This window comes from Lineus longissimus, chromosome 13 (assembly GCF_910592395.1).
Source record: "Lineus longissimus chromosome 13, tnLinLong1.2, whole genome shotgun sequence".
In the NCBI taxonomy this organism is placed as follows: Eukaryota; Metazoa; Nemertea; class Pilidiophora; order Heteronemertea; family Lineidae; genus Lineus; species Lineus longissimus.
The window spans coordinates 12,595,815-12,604,698 of NC_088320.1; the positions used below are offsets into that span (position 1 = coordinate 12,595,815).

At 41.7% G+C, this 8,884-nt stretch overlaps 1 long non-coding RNA gene across 1 annotated transcript; it reads left to right on the forward strand.

The window, feature by feature from the left end:
• The first annotated feature begins 524 nt into the window (after positions 1-524).
• Positions 525-5,537, forward strand: LOC135498110 (uncharacterized). Its single transcript, XR_010449003.1, has 5 exons — positions 525-549; positions 3,484-3,557; positions 4,354-4,428; positions 4,570-4,650; positions 5,189-5,537. It is a non-coding gene; the product is annotated as an uncharacterized LOC135498110 (long non-coding RNA).
• Positions 5,538-8,884: the final 3,347 nt, after the last annotated feature.

The following is an 8,884-nucleotide window of genomic DNA, read 5'->3' on the forward strand; positions in this document are numbered from 1 at the left end:
GTGTATGACTGGCTCTTTCACGTCTGTTAGGGCACTAACATTGGAATGGCCAAGACGGGGTCAGTCGTTCTCCCCGAGAGGGCGTACTTTACAAATTAACGACGATTTCCCTTGCGTTTGGACACTGTCTTGTCGCTGCTTTTCGTGCTTTTGCCGCGGTTATACTAGCATGAGTAGTTTGTTCCGAAATACTAGCGTTAGGATTGCTGTTCGCCATCATGTAATCGGTAAATATTATTGCTTTACGGTCTGGATGATTTAGGGAAAAGTATTGTAGAAGACGAACAAGTTTTTTTCGTTGATTCTGTGAGAAAAAGACGCTTACTCGTAGGCCTACCGCCCGGTACCACAGAGTACAGACCATCATTCATGCAATCGATGCATGGCTCGTGCATCCTCGGCACCCAGTGGTTTTCCATATGCTCCAGCTCTCGCTCGTAGGAGTATCAAAAACCTCAGGATGGGCGTGTGTGTCATTGACACTGTCGAGTGTGTGCAGACTTAAGACTGCAGTCTAGGTGTTCAGGCTACAGGCTTCATCATGTCTGTGTATGTGTAAGCCTAGTGTCACTCTCAGCTCAGTCTTACTCTCTGTGGAGTGTGCGTCCATCGAGTGTTGCTAATATGCAAGTTGCAAGTTGCAAGTAGGAAATGCAAGTTGCAAGTAGGAAATGCAAGTTGCAAGTAGGAAATGCAAGTTGCAAGTTGGAAATGCAAGTTGCAAGTTCGAAATGCAAGTTGCAAGTAGGAAATGCAAGTTGCAAGTTGCGCAAGTTACAAATATATTTTCATCAAAATTACAAAGATCCCTTCACAAAGTTCAACCAGCTAAAGCCCACAACAAATAAAGGTTTGTTTTTTTATGTAAACAGTTTCTCAACCAAGTGATGAAGAACCTTGTCAATGAACAACATTCTAATTGTTTATATCGGCCAGTGGGTTATTTTGATCTTGGCAATTAAATGCTTACATTATGTAACCATACTGTGGTATCCATTCTAGAATTAAACCCTTGTATAAACAGATCTGAATTTCTTAGTACCTTGGGGATGGGGGTCAAATGGATATTTGGGTCATTTCTCTGAGAATATATTTGTAACTTGCGCAACTTGCAACTTGCATTTTCAACTTGCAACTTGCATTTTCAACTTGCAACTTGCATTTTCAACTTGCAACTTGCATTTTCAACTTGCAACTTGCATTTTCAACTTGCGACTTGCATTTTTAACTTGCAACTTGCAACTTGCAGAAAAGAAACCCTCGCGTCCATCATGATATTGTATTGCCAACACGTCATGGAGTGCATACTATATATCGGTACTATCCATGCACTTCATTGGGACCAACGTTTACGAAAACGTCGCGTCTCGTCACGTTACAGTAATGTAAAATGCATGGTGACGTGACGACAGCCAACACTACGTCATGTAAACGTTGTTCCCAATCTAGTGCATGAATCTATAGGCCTAGGTCTATATTATATATAACCACTTAGGAAATAGACGAATTCGAAGAAGACGGAATCGGTGCCAAAACAAATCGAATGCGCACACTCGGAATACGTCAGAAGGCCTAGTGAGCCGACTTCGGACAGTGCCTAGAGAGACACGGCGATCCTTTGTTCAAGGGTCAGTGCAAACTTCTTCGAATTCGTCTATCAACGTAATGACGTAACTGGTGAAATAACGAGGCGTAGGCCTAGTGGTGAAACAATATTGCGCAATGTTATTTTGGTAGAAGGTTGTGGTAGTGAAGGGACTGTGTGCATGCACTTGAGGGAGTGTGTTCATCCAGATAGGCCTGTTTGAAGAAGAGGAATCGGCTCCAAAACAATTTAAACAATGAGTGCGCACACCCAGAACATGTCACTCGTCAGAAGGCCTTAGCTGACTTTGGACAATGCCTAGGTCAGCACCAAAACAAACTTCTTCGAATTCGTCTATTTATAGGACCTTTGCAGGATTGCCAGATACGCCGGCACCACCTAGGGTCGCCAAAACAAACCATGTTTACAATAGATCTTCACAGAAAAGGATGCACATTGGCTCGAGACGACATTCGAAAGTCGGTCAGCGGGTAGCACGTGTGCACAGCATGATGCACTGTCAAGATTTTTTACAATTTGTAATACAATTTTTTAAAGGATATTTGATTGACGGGGTGCAATAGCATCGGCCAGCATCACCATGGCAATGACGGCATGAAAGAGGCTTGGCATCTCCAGCACATATCGTTTAAGATATGTTTCAAATCAGTTGCAAAAAATTTTTTCTACCACTTACATGTATTTCTTTTTGTTTTGTAAATATGATTGCATCGAGATACCAAATCTTGGTAACTCATGTTTTTAGCTCACCTCTTAGCAGAGGTGAGCTTATCCCATACCGTGGCGTCCGTCGTCCGTCGTCGTCGTCGTCGTCGTCGTCCGTCGTCCGTTAGCAGGGCACGTTTCGTAACTGTTAGAGCTATTGAATTGAAACTTGGTACACATGTACCCTTATGTAATGACACCTTGGAGACCAAGTTTCGGTCCGATTCGTTTCATGGTTTGGCCACCAGGGGGCCAAACGTTAAAAGTGAAAATATGCAATATCTCCCTTAATAGTAGTCGGGAAATTTTGAAAAAAATATGGTAGGTACTTCTAGCAAAGGTGCATCATATATCCTCCGGGTTTTTGATTTGACCTCCTTTTCAAGGTCACAGAGGTCAAATGGTGTAAATTGGCCGTTAGGATGTAACGATGGCACGTTTCTAAACTGCAATGACTATTGATACCAAATTTGGTACACATTTACCCCTTAGTCAGGTGATCTCAGGGACCGAAGTTTGGTCCAATATGATTCACCACTTGACCACCAGGGAGCAAAATCCAAAAACCTTAAAAATGTGATTATTCCTTAACTTCTTGCCCGATTGCCACCAATTTGATATCATGGGTACATCTAACCACCATACAGTATATGTCACACAGGTTTTTAATTTGACCTTCTTGTCAAGGTCACAGAGGTCAAATGGCGTAAATTCGCCGTCAGGCCGTAACTATGGCACGTTTCTTAACTGCAATGACTATTGATCACAAATTAAGTACACATGTACCCCTTGGTCAGGTGATCTCAGGTACCGAAGTTTGGTGCAATCTGATTTGCCGTTTGGCCTCCAGGGAGGGGGCCAAATCCTAAATTCTTCAAAATGCCATTATTCCTAGTAATGACTTGCCCTATTGGCACCAATTTTATATCATAGGTACATCTAATTCTAACAACCATTCAATGTGTCACCTGGGTCTTCTTTGATTTGACCTACTTTTCAAGGTCACAGAGGTCGAATGTACTGTAAATTGGCCATTTTGGGGAAATTGTAATTGCTTGGACCTACTTCAAACCTAACACTACATGACACAATACCATGCTCTTTATCCATCTTTCCTCCACATGAGGTGAGCACAATGGCCCTAGCCATTTCATTTAAATGTGGCATTGCAGGCCCTCCGTGCCACCCCTGGGGTTTTTAATGCCACTCGTGCCCACACTCAAGTGTTTTGAAGAATGTAAAATCCGTAAGTATTTACTAAAATTTTAATACAGCCTTTTATTTTACAATAAAATACTGTTACTACTGTTGTCCATTCATGATAAATTATTTGTCCGCATCGTTTTTGGGCTATGGATGATGGAGTGTAAACGCGTGGACTGGATGGTCAAACTTTTTCAATACAAATTTTTGATTTAATTGATCTGTCATCGCTTGGAATTGAAAGTCATAGCATCGGTCGTTTTTTTAAAAAAACTGCTTGTCATTTTTTGGCATGTGATATTTGACCCTTTATGTCCTAACTGGCCGATATCCGGCCACTGATTTTCGTCTAGTTTCCTAGCCTAGCTGCCTGCCAGTACGTACCTAATCTCAAGCAACACCATCGCCATCATGAAACTTAGGCTGGTTTTCGGGCGGTTTAGGGATATGCAATATACTTGTTTTCATCCGTTTGATGAAATAATACTAGTGAAATTAATTAGCTGTCTTGTACATGGGGGGGGGGGGGGGGGGGGGCATTTGGAGGTCGTTTGGGGTGAAAATTGCTGAAATACTGGGAAACACTAAAAAAATTCAAGGATTTAAAGAGTTAAAACAGAATAAAAATCTTTTTTTCATCTGACTCATACACAAGCTCAGCTCCTGCATCATTCAATCCATAAAGCTTTTTACTTCTCGTGCTACAGGTATGTAAAGGCAAAAAAGGTTTGACTGTCATTGTCTGCACTTAGACAGCCGCAGAAACGTTTCTTATGTCTTTATGATGAATATGATTGTCGAAATGTTGTCAAAGGATTCAAATTGTTATTTTTTTGCAGAGTGTGTGATAAACATGTGTAAAGAAACCTTTCGTAAGAAGCCAGAAGAGCTTTACAACAATCTTGGACTGGGAGGTAAGAAACATGCAATTTTTAAATTGCCTTTTAACCATTCATGTCTTCTCCATCAGTTCATCTTCCGACTTCGTCATGGACAATTTGCACAGCACACAGCAATTTGATACCTTTCATTTGACAAATGTTATGTTATTTCAGATGGAGGCCATCATAAACTTCTTGTAGGATGAGTTGCCGCAGACAGAGATGAAAACCATGATGAATGTCCGTGAGCCAGAGGTGGGTCTGAAATTTGACAAATGGTCAGCCTTATTGATGGTATCTCTCCATGAAAGTACAGCACATGACAGGCGAGAAACTTGAAGCGAATTGGGTTAAACTGACCGGCTGCAACCAAATACAGTGCCTAGAGATGATTTTGAATCACTTCATGCATTATCCTGTGGATAGTCATGAAACAATAAAAGACCTACGTACAGAGATGGGTACATTTTCAGGCATATGGAATAATTTGTGCTCAGAGGAACGCAGTGGCACAACGTTTGAGCATCAACATTGTGATCGGGAGGTCCTGGCTTCGATACCCGGCATGTGCCACGTTGTAACTCTTACCTTCTGGATAGGCTGGGTAATGAAAGCTCTTTTAAAGCGCCATATAAAACTCCTTGTTATTATCGTTATTTGGGCTGATTTTGTTGGGAAACACGAAAATATGGCACTTGATTGTCCACTGCATTCTTATTATACACTTAATTTGTTATCAAAGTAAAGCATTATCATCACATCATAGATGAAATTTTATAATTTGATTTTCCAGGCTATGATTTGTTTAGTACAACAATGCGAGGGACTTAACAAAATTGAGGCGGAAATATTCTTGAGGCAGTGTCGGTGCATGGAAGAAACGGAAACATTGGATTAAGGATTTATTTCATAGTGAATTACACAGTCACAAATGGATTACACACGTTCTGGATTAGACTAGTTTCTGCTGCAACTGACATTTTTGCAGGTGCCCACTCGTAGGCGATTCCTTGATGTCTTCCTTGGATTTTACATGATATTATGTCATTTTCGCCAACATCGGGTTTTGGCGCCAAGACGTTTGTTCCTAGAACAGTTGATTTAAATGCCGAATGTGGTCAGTTTGAATTTATATCGCAGGTGTCTACCCAAACAATTTTAGATGCTTTCTGCTGAATCTTCTATTACTACTGTTTTTACTGGGGTTTCATCGATGTTTTTTGGGTGGAGTGTGACTCTAAAGTAATAGGCAGCTTGTTATACCCCCGCCAATGCGTAAAGCATTGCGGAGGCATTATGTTTTACCAATGTCCGTCAGCCGGTAGGCGTCAGGCGTCTGTAAACTTTTCGTTTCCTCTCATTTTAACAAGAACGCTTTGAGTAATAACCTTGTAACTTTTTATGTGGGTAGAAAAAGATAACGTGTACAGCGGGCATTACAGACCAATAACTCTTTCACGATGTCAACTAAACCTAGTCAGCTATTACACCAGCTGCCCGGGGTTGTCTGAAAAACACTTCACTTTCCTAATACACCAACTCAATGTGCTCACCGGGGCATATGCTACGCCCTGCGTTGCTCTTGTTATTGCAGTATTTTTGTTCTTCCTCTGGTTCACCTATAAACTATTTTTCCAATCTCCAATCATGTTTGATGCTTTAGCCATTTTGTTTCAGCTCTAAGATAGTAGAAAAACGTGTTATTCATTATTTCTGGTAGCACAAGTCCTGGCACGAAATACCTTTCCCGTCATAATATCAGTACCAAGACGTCACAGGGTAGGTCCTAACTCCAGGAAACGCCTTACTAGTGCACTGTTCCACGTGAAAAGGGTCACTGCTTGGAGAGCTAAATGGGTCAACATCAGAAAAGCGCGATAATTCAGTCTTTGGAATTTTTCCTTTTTTTGTGCAATTTGTTGATGGAAACAGAACAGGAGGTGACTGGGCAGCGGACAGCTGGGTAATATTGCCCTTAACCCCTCGCCTCCCTAGAGGGGACGATATATCGTCCCTGTATTTTGTCTCGCGTAGGCGGTACGATATATCGTCCCTATACTAATGATTTAGTTTAGAACTCTCGACGCAAGGGCCCAACGCGCCGCGTAGCGGCAAAAAAGCGATGCTGGCGAAACATTTATAACGGGTCACCGTCACTTATTATTGGACTTATAGCGCATTTACGGGGTTGCAACTATTTTGCTTTATAGTGTCACCAGGAAAGAAAAGCATGCGACCTAACGCCGATCTATTTGTATAAAGTGATAATTGGAAGGTATATAGTAGGAAATATCAATAAAATAATCATTCCATGTCGTCTTTTGAGGGCATTTTTGATTGTAAAAAATATATGTGTACGTCACCGTAGTCTCTGCAATGATAATTTTATCAGAGCAGTCTCGCGCAAGTAGAAGTTCTTTACCTATCAGTTCTTCACTTATTAGTCTCAACGTCTGGCGCAAAGTCAGACGTTTTCCATTACGATTTCACTACGATGTTTGACAAGAAGGAGCAGTGCGCGAGATATGCTAATGAGCAGACTTCCCTCGCTTGAGTTTCTGAAGAATGTTCCATATCGCGCTAAGCTCATCACTACTGATTATGACAGGCGTGCAACGGTAGGTATCTGCTCCCCAACTTCCACCCTAATACGGTACAATAAGTTACCATTTGATGGGAATGGGACAATGCCCTCACTGTGTATGGAGTCATAGGGATAAGAAGACATTATTCATTAGTGTTGGTACAAGTGATTTTGCCCAAAAAGCATGTGCATTCAAAAAACAAAATATGCAAGGTTTAAGGAATTAATACCGAGCTGGCGGTCATTGGTTGTATAATCAAGACCGCTCGGGTAGACCGAAAATGCAGTCCAAAACCCGAGGCGCTTCGCCGAGGGTTTTGGACGTAATTTGAGGTCTACCCGAGCGGTCTTGATTATACAACCAATGACCGACAGCGAGGTATTAATTTCTATTCTAAAAGGTTTCAAAATTAAAACAAATTAAATACGATTTGAAAGGTATATATGTTCCGTTTTCGTCAAAGAATGATCCAGCCTGGTGTCCGGAACTCCGCCATATTGTTGCTTGTGAAGATGACGTCACGCAGCAAGGGAATTCCCAGTCTGCTTGCTCGATTTCTACCATTTCCTCGTCTTTGACCTCTTCTGAATCCTGACTGACGACCTCGAAAGAGTCCTCGGGTATCCTCCCTACTTCACAAATCCCAATATATCGGGGAATACTTCAAAATCTCGTGTTCTTGACATTGTTTTGTGGGGCTGAGTCGTTGCTTCTTGGTGAAAATAATTCGTCTGCTAAAATTCAGAATTTTATACCTACCCAGGCGGTCATTGGTTACGATACCAAGACCGCTCCGATCAAAACGAGGCGTAATGTATTTTGTATTAGAAACAATGATATACTGTGACTAAGGCCTTTTAGAATTAAGGAATTAATACCCAGCTGGCGGTCATTGGTTGTATAATCAAGACCGCTCGGGTAGACCGAAAATGCATTCCAAAACCCGAGGCGCTTCGCCGAGGGTTTTGGACGTAATTTGAGGTCTACCCGAGCGGTCTTGATTATACAACCAATGACCGACAGCGAGGTATTAATTTCTATTCTAAAAGGTTTCAAAATTAAACAAATTAAATACGATTTGAAAGGTATATATGTTCCGTTTTCGTCAAAGAATGATCCAACCTGGTATCCGGAACTCCGCCATATTGTTGCTTGTGAAGATGACGTCACGCAGCAAGGGAATTCCCAGTCTGCTAGCTCGATTTCTACCATTTCCTCGTCTTTGACCTCTTCTGAATCCTGACTGACGACCTCGAAAGAGTCCTCGGGTATCCTCCCTACTTCACAAATCCCAATATATCGGGGAATACTTCAAAATCTCGTGTTCTTGACATTGTTTTGTGGGGCTGAGTCGTTGCTTCTTGGTGAAAATAATTCGTCTGCTAAAATTCAGAATTTTATACCTACCCAGGCGGTCATTGGTTACGATACCAAGACCGCTCCGATCAAAACGAGGCGTAATGTATTTTGTATTAGAAACAATGATATACTGTGACTAAGGCCTTTTAGAATACGGTATCACGTACATGACCATGACGACGTGCAGAAAGTGCACTGGCCAGTGCATACCCTATGGCTATGTACTAGTAAACATGGTAAACATGAACAACATCATTATTCATCGGCAGTTCATTTTACTCCGAGCTTTTCCTGAAACATATAGCCATGATGATTAGGCCTACCATGTACCATGACCAATAATTAAAACAGCACTAGATCATGTAGATGTCAACAAGTTCACATGAACCGTATAATCCCGCATGGCGCATGTGGGGCATGCGTCTAAACCAAAGCCCCAAAATCACTTGTTTTGGTCTATTTCACTTGTGTTTCCCCCGTCTCCCAGTCCATAATACATTTACAGTTTACAATCCCCGATCATGGCCCAACAAAAGGTCATCGGT